This window comes from Rhincodon typus, chromosome 9 (genome assembly GCF_021869965.1).
Source record: "Rhincodon typus isolate 14 chromosome 9, sRhiTyp1.1, whole genome shotgun sequence".
Taxonomy (NCBI): Eukaryota; Metazoa; Chordata; class Chondrichthyes; order Orectolobiformes; family Rhincodontidae; genus Rhincodon; species Rhincodon typus.
This window is the reverse complement of record NC_063340.1, coordinates 39,862,417-39,875,516: the sequence shown is the minus strand read 5'-3', so window position 1 is coordinate 39,875,516 and position 13,100 is coordinate 39,862,417.

The following is a 13,100-nucleotide window of genomic DNA, read 5'->3' as shown; positions in this document are numbered from 1 at the left end:
CTGTGCTCCTCCAGCTCCACACTGTGTTATCCCTGGATTTCTTATTTCCTCTATAAATACTTTAGGTTTTTCTGCTATTGTAGATTGTTCTGTTTCATCAATCTCTTTTCATGGATAGCTATTAGACTGCTTGCTTTCTCTAACTGTGCCCTACCTTGGCACATTTTCTGAAAGTTCCCTGTTGTTTATAGATAAAACATTCATAGGTAGACACTGCCTGTGCCTATTAGGCTTCTTTGTTCCACAGCACTAATGGAGACTTTTACTACCTGATGTCTGTCCTACTCACTGTATTGGTTTCTCACTTGTGTCTTTTGTGGTTTTGCAACTTAAAATTGAATGAATTCAGATGATCTCCTATGCCAAGGTTGATCTTCTCCACTTTGGATTGGTCTTTGAATTGTGCTGCATCTGGACTTTTGCTTTACTCATTATCTGAATGTTTTTCTCTGTACTGAAGTTTTTCAATAGACCATCATAAATCTGGAAAGGGCTCATCAGCAATTACAATAAATCTGTCTTTAAATCACTATTGTCACATTTTTCCATAATCTGCAGAAATCATAACCCAAATTATCTATGGATTCTCCTAAATGCTGAGCTGTTCTATTTAATCTTGTTCTTTTAAAAAGATTGTTAGTTCTCAGATTAAAATAATTGTCAAGTGCTTTCAGTAGTGACAAGTTATAACATCATCAGCTATACTCTCAGTTATATGTATAGAAGTGTTTTTATTTGTTCAACTTCTGGTTTAGTATCGAATTTAGAAGCTACTGTATATGTTAAGCATTGTTTTCTCCATGATATTCAGCTTTGTGTTTTATTTGGTCTATTTCAGAAAGTAAATCTCCCTGGCACTACTTTTTTCCATTCTTCCTAGTATCTTCCTGGTGTAATTATTAACTTTCTTTGCATAGAAGGCATTTACGTCATAATAGTAACAGTTCTACCACTTTGTATTGCTTTACTGGTGGGTTTTCTCTATCCATGGTGGCACTCTACTATCCTATCACTCTACTATCACACTTGCCATATACACTTTGACAGTTTGACAGCAGCTGTCAAAGTGGCTGTCAGGAACATTAAACATCAGAATACGGCAGCTGAATGCTGCAAAAAGAGGACATGGGTTGCCTACCACTGACAGTTCTGCACAGTGAAGGAGCTGTCAGAGTGGAAATTCAACTCCATTTTTTTTGTGGGAACACTGAGCAAGATTATCTCTCAGAAATGTGGACATGCCTTCTTCATAAAACAAAAAGGCTGGAGTGGCAATCGGTTGAGGTTGTTAATTCTCGGGAAATCTGATCCACCTATTCAAAGATCAAATCTTTCTTGGGCAACTACTTTGCTTAATTTCATTGGAATCCTCAGAAATCTCTGGTTTAAAGGGAAACTCTGAGGGTTCCAGTCATAGAAGAATTGCCCAACAGAAAATTAAATTTCTCAGTGTATTCCTTTGGAGTGTGCTATGATGGACATTCCACATTCTACGCTGACATAAAGACAGGCAGGCCATCAGAAAATCAAGCCCATTGTAATGGATACCATAAGGAGAACCTGGATATTAGGTCTTACTGCTTCATGATCCTAAGATGTTTTGCAAAGTAGTATATATGCCATCTTTTTAGTGTGTGGTGCTTAACATATTCCACGCTATTAATACTTTGACACTCTTAAAATACCAATTTCAGAAAGGAAATTAGACAATTATCTGAAGAGAAAACATTTGCATCGCTATTGAGAAAAAGCAGAGACAAAGGACTGGGTGAGTTGTTCTTGCCAATAGGTGGCATATTCATGATTGGCTGAATGATTACTTTCAGAACAGTGACAATTCTATCATTCTGTGATGAAGTATCTTTTACCCAATCACTGCAATTTTCTACATTTTTAACAAATGAACTGAAAGGCTGCTCAAATGTGAATTAGTACTTCATTTGCAATTTGCACAGTTCTCTAAGATCTTTCAGTTAACGCCATGATCAGAGGAATGAATGACATTTCAATTACATAATTTAACAGATAAGAGGACTTGAAATTACTTGGCACTGGAGATAGCTAATAGGTGACTTCTTTCTTGGTAAGCAGATTAGTTATGAGTATGATAAAGTGGTCCAAAATCTTTTGCACATTACATTTATGTATCATTTCCAACTCTTCAGAATGTAGCTACAGTTATGTTGTCTGTTAAATGCTAGATTAAGAAATAACTGACACATTAACTTCACATTAAAAATAAGTTAACCCTATTGCTATGCAACACAGTCATCAATACGATCTTGATCAATATTCAAGGGCTATTGTTTTGTAGTTATCTGAGACTTTATTCAAAATGTCATTACCCAACACATATCCATTAACAAGGTAATGAGAGTTGCAGCTAGAAACTAGCTCTTCAATCATTCGGTTGTATGAACTAAAAGAATTAAAAAAAACTTGTCATTGCATATTTGCAGTTTAGGTTGAAAGTGAAAATTAAGATGGTGGCAGAGTAGAACACTCCAGTCGGAGATCCTGTGCTCGCCATTGCCTTTCCCTTTTTCTCCTCTTCATAGCTTTTTTTGCTTATTGCCCCCAACCCCCAACCCCACCAACCTACCTGGAGAGTGGAGTCGAGAAGCAGAGCAAGAGGGCCGGGAGGGCCGTGGGCTGTGTCCTGTGGCAGAGCGGACCAAGCGGGCCATGGGCAATGGGCCTTGTCCCGCAGTGGAGCGGGCTGACCGGATTGTTTCCTGTGGTGGAACGGAGTGAGCGGGCTGTGTCCAGGGGTGGAGTGAACAGAGCGAGCGGGCTGGCCCCATGGCGGAACAAGTACGTGCCGAGTCCCACAGCAGTGGGGCAGTGAACAGGTGGTTTCTGATGTGGCAGCAGCGTGACCCCTTGATGGAGACCGGCACTTGGAGGCAGCATGGCCTCGTGCTCTGGGGCTTACAGACACGGACTGGAACTTATGTACTTATGGGCACTTATTATCATTCTAGACTCTTTCACTGTTCCATGATTATCTATATTATTTTGTTTTAACTCCGTTGCAACACTTTTTTTACTCTAAGATTTTTACCTAGGTACTTGTACCTAAGATGACGCCATTAAAGGCAGCCATTATAGAAAATTTTCACAGTACTCCTGTACTGGAATATGTGTGACAATACAGGATATCCTGATTCTGATTCTGAAAGTGGAAAAGGACTGATTAGGTGGGTAGCTGGATGACTAGTGTGTGGATCTGCCAACAGGGCAATTTTTAAAACCTGCACTGGCTGAGACAGACCCTCCCGTTTGCTTTAACTATAGTGAAAAGAAATAGCATTTTCCCACGGTTAGTGAAGGATCACCAAGAACCTATCTTCAAACATTGAACTGAAAAAGGAATCAAAATGATATTGTATATCACAACTTAGGCCATTTCCAGCCTGTCTCAGTGTTAAGAAGCAATGAAAAATAGCTGTGACTGAAAATGCTTTGCAATAAATCTTTCTTTTATTTGCAAATCAATAAATGTCTTAATTCAAACTACGAGAGTGAGAGAAGAAATCTATGTGAGTAAAAGAATAAATGTTACAAGACTTATCTGTGTCCAGCCACGAGAATGTGACTTAATACTTAACATTGTATTCTGCTATTTTTTCCACTCTTATACATGTTTGTGTAAAAAGTTTGAAGTGTCTTGTTTGAGCAACTTGCAATACTGTGAGTTTTAATATTCTCACGGATAGGAATATAGGAATAACAGCAGTCCTCGGGTGAAGGTGTTAAATTGGGGGAAGGCAAACTACAACAATATTAGGCAGGAACTGGAAAATGTGGATTGGAGGTGTTTGTTTGAGGGTAAATCTGCATCTGACATTTGGGAGTATTTCAAATGGCGGATGATAAGAGTTCAGGGGCGGCACACTCCTGCAGAATGAAGGATAGCTATGGCAAATTACATGAACGTTGGATTACCAGGGATGTTATGACCATGGTCAAAAAGAAAAAAGGAAGAATACGTAAGGCCTAGGAGGATGGGAACAGATGAAGCCCTTAAAGTATATAAGGAAAGAACTTTAACAAGTAATTAGAAGGGCTAAAAGGAGTCGTGGAAAGTCATTAGCAAACGGGATTAAGGAAAATCCCAAGACTTTTCTTTTATACATAAAAAGCAAGACAGTAGCCAGGGAAAGGGTTGGCCTACTCAAGGACAAAGGAGGGAATCTATGTGTGGAGCCAGAAGAGGTAGGTGAGGTCCTAAATGAATACTTTGTGTTGGTATTCACCAAAGAGAAGGAATTGGTGGAGAATGATCTCAGAGAAGGGAGTGTCAAATTTCTAAGCCAAGTTGCCATTAAAAAGGAAGAGGTATTGTGCATCTTAAAAAGTGTTATGGTAGGTAAGTCCCCAGGTCTGATGGGATCTATCCCAAAATATTGAGGGAGGCAAGAGAACAAATTGCTGGAGCATTGACAGACATCATTGTGTCTTTGGCCATGGGTGAGGTCTCAGAGGACTGGAGAATAGCTAATGTTGCTGCATTGTTTAAGAAGGGTAACAGGGATAATCCAGGGGGAGCATGGTGGCTCAGTGGTTAGCACTGCTGCCTCACAGCGCCAGGGACCCGGGTTTGATTCCACCCTCAGGTGACTGTCTGTGTGGAGTTTGCATGTTCTCCCCATGTCTGCATGGGTTTCGTCCAGGTGCTTCGGTTTCCTCCCAAAGTCCAAAGATGTGCAGGCTAGGTGGATTGGCCATGCTAAATTGCCTGTACTGTTCAGGGATGTTGAGACTAGGTGAATAACAGGGGGATGGGTCAGTGTGGACTTGTTGGGCCGAAGGGCCTGTTTCCACACTGTAGGGATTCTATAAGTAAAAATTCTATAAATCCTGGAAATCACCTGTGAACCTCATGTCAGTGGTAGGGAAATTATTGGAAAAGATTCTCAGGGACAAGATCTATATACATTTTGAAGCAAATGGACTTAATAGTGATAGACAGCGTTTTGTGCTAGGAAGGTATGCCTCACTGACTTGATCGAGTTTTTTGAGGAGGTAATGAAGATGATTGATGAGAAAAAGCAGTTGATGTTGTCTACATGGCCTTCAATAAAGCCTTTGACAAGGTCCTTCACGGCAGACTGGTACAAAGATGAAGTCACACGGTAACAGGGTGAGCTGGCAAAATAGATACAGAACTGGCTTAGTCATAGGTGACAGAGGGTAGCGGTGAAAGGATGCTTTTTGGAATGGCGGGTTGGACTAACAATGTTCCACAGGGCCCTCTGCTGTTTGTGATCTACATAAATGATTTGAAGGAAAACATAGGTGGTCTGATTAGTAAATTTGCAGACGATACAAAGGTTGATTGAGTTACGGATAGTGAGGAGGATTGTCAGAGGATACAGCAGGATATAGACCAGTTGGAGGCATGGGGAGAAAAATGGCAGATGGAATTTAATCCGGACAAGTTTGATGTGATGCATTTTGGAAGGTCAAATAGAGGTGGAAATTATACGGTGAATGGCAGAACCCTTAAGAAAATTGATACGCAGAGGGATCTGGCTGTGTAGGTCCACAGATCACTGAAGGTGGCAGCATAGGTAGACAAGGTAGTACAAAAGACCTATAGCATGCTTGCCTTCATTGGAAGAGGCATTGAGTAGGAGTTTAGACAAGTTATGCTGCAGCTTTATAGAACTTTAGTTAGGCACTTGGAATATTGCATATAGTTCTGATCACCACACTACCAGAAGGATGTGGATGCTTTGGAGAGAATACAGAAAAGGTTTACCAGGATGTTTCCTGGTATGGGGGATTTTAGAATGAAGAAAGATTGGATAGAACGGGTTTGTTTTCACTGGAATGAAAGAGGTTGAGGGACGACTTGCTAAAAGTTTATAAGATTGTGAATGACATGGATAGAATGGAAAATCTGAGGCTTTTTCCCAGGTTGGAGGGGTCAGTTACTCGTGGTCTCAGGTTCAAGGTGCGAGGGTAGGGCGGGGAGTTTAAAAGAGCTGTGCAAGGCAAGTTTTCCACAAAAAGGGTGGTAAATGCCTGGAACCTGCTGCCAGAGGAGGTGGTGGAAGCAGACACAATAGCAGTATTCAAGAAGCACCTGGATGAATACATGAATAGGAAGGGAATAGAGGAATACGGATCCTGTAAGATTGTTTTAGTATGGAAGGGCAAAATGTCTCAGCACAGACTTGGAGGGCCAAAGGACCTATTCTTGTGCTGTATTGTTCTTTATTCTGTATAATTCACCTATTGGGCACATGGACAAAACATTCACAAAATAAGTAACTCCAAAACCATTGGAATTAATGCAGTCAGTTTTGATGAGGAACAACTCAGGAATTGATAATGGACTAAAGGAGGTACACAGGAGAAGGGAAAATACAGAAGCAGTAACTCACCTGAAGCCAGGGTAAAAGCAGCATTCTTATCTAACAAGGCCAGTTAATGAGGTAACGTAGGCAGGACAATTACTCCTTAAGCCCAAGCAAAATACACTGATCAAACAAAATAGCTTCATCCCTCAATTATGCTTTAATCACAGCCTTTCCAGCTATGCATTAATGTATTTCACCCACGTGCTCTCCTGCAACTACCAAATACTTATAGTATTAATGAGCCCAGAAGAATGGGCAACTTTATGCAAATTAATGAATAATAGTCCTTTTTTAAGAGCCAATGAAGAACAATTTTAAACTCCCCAGTAATATTTTCAACTACCCATTTTATCAGATTTATGGATATCAATATTATCAATAATTCATAAAACATCATCGATGTCTACCATAACCTAATAGTGGTTTCTGTCTGCTTCTTATGCAGAATAAATCATTTCTCTCTGCCATTTGATGTCCTATTTTATATATTTTCATCTAATCATAGAATGATACAGAAAGAGCACTTTTGACTCATTGTTCCTTTATTGTTCTTTGCAAGAATGGCCCAATAAAGCCAACTCCATTACTCTTTCACCTGTACTGCTTTTCCCTTCTAATAATTCTCCAAATTCCTTTTGAAAGCTGCTGTTGAATCTGCTTGGCCACGTTTTCAGGTCATGTGTTCCAGGCCACAATAAACTGATGCATTTAAAAAAAAAGTCTCTTTTCCTTTCCTCTTTCACCTTAAATCTGTGGCCCCTTGTTACTGATGCTGCTAGAAAGTGTTTAGTTCTGACCTAGTTTTGACATTGAGGATGTTCTGTACTCTTTTGTCCATCAGTATGAGTGCTGTTCTGCTGGCTGGCTGTGGAACTTGTGTAAATCTTTTTTTCTGAGAAGGAGTAAGTTTAAGTTTTAAATTTCTGTTTAATCTTATTAGTGCATTATCAATTTTCCTTATTAAACCATGCTCACTCTCAACATATACATCGCTACTTTTTTTGTCTCAATAATTGCACCTTCTCTCTATTGATCTCTAACTCAGGCTGTCTAGCTGGACTTTAGCTGTGTTAAGTTTTCTAGCTGTGCATATTATTGACATTTTGAATCTGGTTGTCTATTTTCTCTTTGTTTTATTCTTATGTGGTTATTCTCTACAGTTTTAATAGATGTGACATGGATAGAAACTGTGTTCTCAATCTCCTAACCATCAGAAACTAGAATAGAATCCCTGCAGTGTGGTGATAATCTGTTCTCTAATGATGAGGATCAATATCTCAAGAGACAAACATTGTGATCTTCATTCTTCAATAAAGTTTAATTGTTATAACTCTCTCTTTGCTTCTCCATTTACCTGAGGACAGCAATTGTAATATGTATAGAGTCCTATTCAGATGCAACATTTTAAAATTGCTCATTTACTGATTGTGGTCCATTATCTGACATTACAATATCCAGGATCCCATCTGTGCAATAAATTCTTTTGAATGATTAGGTAACTAAATTTGTTGTTAACTTCAATCTGTCTTGAATAATAATTATTAACCATAAGAAAGATTTTCCCATGAACACAAATAAATGCATTGCCAGGAACTCTGATGGCCTTGATGAAGGGCTCTGAACTGAAACTTTGACTTTCTTGCTCCTCGGATGCTGCTTGACCTGCTGTGCTCCTTCAGCTGCACATTCATCGACTCTAACTTCCAGCATCTGCAGTCATTACTTTCTCCCAAAAGGTAAAAGTAATTATTTTTCTTCTAGGTTGTTTACAACATGGGGAATGACGTTAGTAATCATTTCTTCCATAGAGTGGGTACAACTAAAGTCACCAGATTGATTGTTGCATCCTCACATGATATATCATAATCTCCAAATTTTAAGATTTTGAAGAGTACTGAACCAAAATGATCTCAGCATGACTAATCTCTTGTTAAAGATTACTAAATTATCAAAGAGTGAGGAGCTTGCACTGGTCAAAATATTGGAATCATATCAGATTGTTGGACACATAATCTTGCATTTGTTCCAGACAATATTTCTGGATTGAAGATGTTTTTCATTCAATTCTTGGGATGGCCTTATAACTTGCAATTTCCTTTCAGATATTGGTAAGTTTTGAATGATTGAGGATTTGAAGGCTTCAAAATCCTTAATGAAGTTTAAGCCCTTCTGTTCAGTTTCATTTGAAGATACACTCAAGAATCTGTCTGCTCATGTTTGGTACTTTACATATTAGGTAGCTGAACCATCATTCATGACTCTCAATCTGAACCACTGAAATCTGGGTGGCATCTTTCGCAATTTCTTTCATGTTCAGAAGTGTAGCTAATTGTTTACAGTCTTTTTCGATTTTGGATGGTAATCCCGTTACATAACCTGAAAACTTTTTACATGCCAAAGTCCCTGCCAACACTTCTTTTTCTATCGCAGCATAGCATTGTTCTGTCTCTGTTAGTGACCTAGAGGCATAGTATACTAACCTACAGTTGCAGTCTTTCTGCACTTAAAGTACTGTCTCCCAGAGTCCTATTAGGGTGGCACAGTAGTTAGCACTGCTGCCTCAAAGCACCAGGGACCCAGGTTCAATTCCACCCTCAGGCGACTGTCTGTGTGGAGTTTGCACATTCTCACCATGTCTGTGTGGGTTTCCTCCGGGTGCTCCGGTTTCCTCCCACAGTCCAAAGATGGGCAGGCTCAGTGGATTGGTCTTGCTAAATTGTCTGTAGTGTTCAGGGATTTGTATATTAGGTGGGGTACAGGAGGATGGGTTTGGGTGGGTGCTCTGAGGGTCGGTGTGGACTTGTTGGGCTGAAGGTCCTGTTTCCACACTTTAGGGATTTTAAGATTAAAGACGATACATCTGCCACTACTGGAGCTAGAGATTTGGAGTTAGTTAGTCTTTTCAAAAGTATTTTGATAGTGCAAGTTCCAGCACCAGTGTTGACCCTGTTTTAAAAGTTGTTTCAGAGGCTCATTGAGCTCTGCCAAAATTTTGAAGAAACTTGTCCACTTGATTCACCAAATCAAGAAATCTTTGAAATTCTATAACATCCCTGGGTTATGGAACTTTTCTTAAGCTTTGGTATTTTGAGGATTTACTGTGATTCTATTGGCTTGAAAGATATGTTTAAGAAAATTGATCATGGGTTTCGCAGGCTTACATTTTGTATTGTGTGAGGTCTCCTTTCTATATGACTGTAAGGACTGTTCTGATCCTTTAATGATGTTCCTTATTTGGAGACCTAGTACGTTGTCCATGTGGAATAATACCCAATCAATGCCTTCTAATGAGTTGGAGATCATTCTCTGAAAATTCCCCGGAGAAAACAGAAGTTCAAAAGGTAATCTGTTAATACAATCATATCCAAAGAGTGTTATAAATGTAGTCAGTAATCTGAATTGTTAACCCCAAGGGTAATTACCACAATCCAATGTTGAGTAAAAGAGTGCTTCAGTCTGGTTTTGCCAGACTTTCTTCCACTGAGACCATAGGGTAGAACTCACACTCCACATTCACATAGCGACCTAGTCTTTCTGGTCTCTTCTGCAAGTTTTCTCATTCCTAGACTTGCTGAGGCCTTGTGATAACCTTAAGTATTTCCAGGAGGGCTAGATGGATTCCATGCTTGTCTGAAACCTGGCACTGTTGCCGTCTTTGCTATTGTATCTGCCTTGTTCTTTTTAGCTAATGGTCCTGCTCACTGGTGTTTGGATATCAGGTCTGTTTTCGAGCTCACTGCTACTGCAGGTTCCTCTCTCATGATGTTCCTGCCATCCTGGTGAATGTTCAAACTGTTTTGATTTTGTCTTGCTGATCTCTTCAATTGCTGTCACTTCTTTTAATCCCTTTTCCACTCTCTCCATCTATTGTGATGTATTCTGAGTTTGGGACTCTCTAGTCAGTCAAAAGTACGAGGCATAATTCTGTTCCAGGCAAGAACCTTCTAATTTACAGCTTGATATTTACATTTATTCCCTACACATGAAGTTTTCACTTTTCCAAAACCTTACCTGCTCACCAGACACTGGCATAATTATTTTATCATCGCCATGTTGTATGCTTCTGATGTTAACCCCATTAACTCCACAGACACAGTCAGCTGGATTTTCTGGTGACATCTGGTTGAAGGTTGTGCAAGACAAACCAAGCAGTCAATGCTGAAAGTCACTTGAGAGGTCAGCAGCCACAACGTGGTGTGCAAAACTTTGACCAGTGCAGGAAACAATTCAATGACCCTCTGAAAGTTTGGCAAGGTTAGTAATGTGGAAAGCTAAGCTGGCATTAATTAAGATATAAAATACAACTTTGTATCTCCGAGCAGGAGAGCCTCAAGATAAACATTGCATAGTAATTCTAAGAAGATACGAGGCCAAAGGAAGAGCTCACATTGTTGCAGCTTTTGAATGATTGTCAGGTATGGTCAAGGACAATGGAACAACAGGATCCAATGGAGATAGACTGAAAAGAATGGGAAGTCCTACCTTCCTGATAACGGCAGGAGTCGCTTTCTTAAATCGTGACTAAAGCCTTTATATGAGCAGGAGTCAATACGCAAAGTCACAAGGTGGGATATCACAAGATACCATGAGGAAGGTGTGAATCCCCTATTAAACCCTAGAGGGGTGCAAACCTTCCCCTTTAGCTGCTACTTGAGGAAAAATCCTCCAATACTGCAGTAAAGAGCAACAGAACCACTGTTATTGCAGAATAAAAGTACTTTAAAGAAGGAAAATATATAATCCCATTAGAAAGTAGTAACTGTTGTGAGATGTGCCTTTAAGAATGTTTTGTTCTGTCATTGTTTTTTGAAAGCAAATGTTTTTGTAAATGTCAAGCTAAGCTGTCTGTTCTGAGCCCAGCTAGCTTTGTATTTACTTTGCAATTTGAACAATAGTTGCAGCATGAATGGGTGGGGTCAAGCTCCATCAGGATTTTAGTTTTGGCGTTCAGTAGTTACTGGGATCTTGAAGCTGAATGTGGAAGTTGCTATTCCTCTCTCAGTTACAGCTAAAAGCTGGGGTCCTCTTTCTGCTGCTAGAATTACATGTGAAACAATCTATTTTACTGAATTTGCCTTTGCTAAGGTTGTGCTTATGGGATGTTACTATTTTGGAACAGTTCCTGGATGGTAGCTAAATAATCTATTATGCTGATAAATTTTCCAATAGAGTTAAGTTATTCCAATTCTTCTTTTTTTTTATGTATTTTTACTATAGTGTAAAAATAACATGTGTTTTACTTCAAGCCTGGTGGTTTGACTACAGGAATTGCACCAGAAGCACAATGCCTTATACTTGCTTTTAAAAATAAGAAAAAGTTGGTGTTTAGGCTATCTTCTTGATAGATTTTGAAGAGATTTCACCTGGTCCATAACAGTAACATCATAAAAATTAGGAAGTGTTCATTTCAGAGATGGGTCAAATAGAACAACCTATTGGACATCTTGAGAAATAGTTTATGAGATGCAGAATAACTTCTAAATTAAATGCTGAATCAGAAGTTTAATAACTTAATACACTTCTGTATACAATCGGGAGTACAGAGCTGATGATGTAATTGTTCCTAAAGGATTAAAAGAAGCAGCAGGTATTTTGAAATTTATAGCCTTTGGCAATTAGTTTGTCCTCAAAGCTAATCAATTCTTGAACTGCAATGTTTAATAGAAGATGTCAACAAACATGCGAACAGGGAGCAGAATCAGGTCATTTAGCCCCTTGAGTTTCTTCTGCTATTAAATAAGATCATTGCTGATCTGATTGCAGTCTCAAATCCACATCCATACTTACCCCTGATAATCATTCACACCCATACTTACCAAGAATCTACCTATGTCTGTCTTAAACATATTCAAAGACTGTGCTTCCAGTTTTCAGGAAGACAGTTCTAAAAACTCTCAATTCATTGTGCAAAAATAAATGTTGTTCATCTCTGTTTTAAATGGATGACTCCTGATTTTTAAAATGTAACCCCCAATTCTAGATTCTCCTATCAGAGAAAACATCTTCTCCACATCTACCCTGTCAAGATATCTCAGAATATTTATAAATCCGTGTATGATTTTGTTAATGTTGTCTACAGATTATTGAAGAAATGCAACTATGATGACTTGAAGTCAGATTTTATAAGAGACAGAATTGCTGTATGAATATCTGCTGACCCCTTGTCAAATATACTAAAACCCAAAGAAGGCCTAACTCCAGAACAAAGCCATTCAGATGGTGAGTGATGTGGAAATCTGGAAGATTCCTAGGAGGATAAAGTTAGCACAGGAAATCAACACAGTCCATTTGATTTTTAATGTACAAAACCAAAAATGATGCTTATGAGAAACCAATGCAGTCCTTGTCAGTACTGTGGAGTAAAGACCTCACAGGCATATAGACAGTGCCCAACTTTAAAAGTGTTTGTCTGTCACACAGGAGATCACCTCACCTCCAGAAAGTACACGGAAGTGGGTTACAGTTTCAGAAAAGGCGGAAATCAAACAGCAAATCACAAAAAGACATGAATGAGGTAAAATTATCAATAATAGAAAGAAAAACCTAATATGTTGCTTTGGGAAATAAGTGATCCTGACCTTACAATGTGGCAGAGATAGTAGGAACTGCAGATGCTGGAGAATCCGAGACAACAAGGTGCAGGGCTGGATGAACACAGCAGGCCAAGCAGCATCATAGGAGCAGAATATGATGCTGCTTGGCCTGCTGTGTTCATCCAGCCCTGCACCT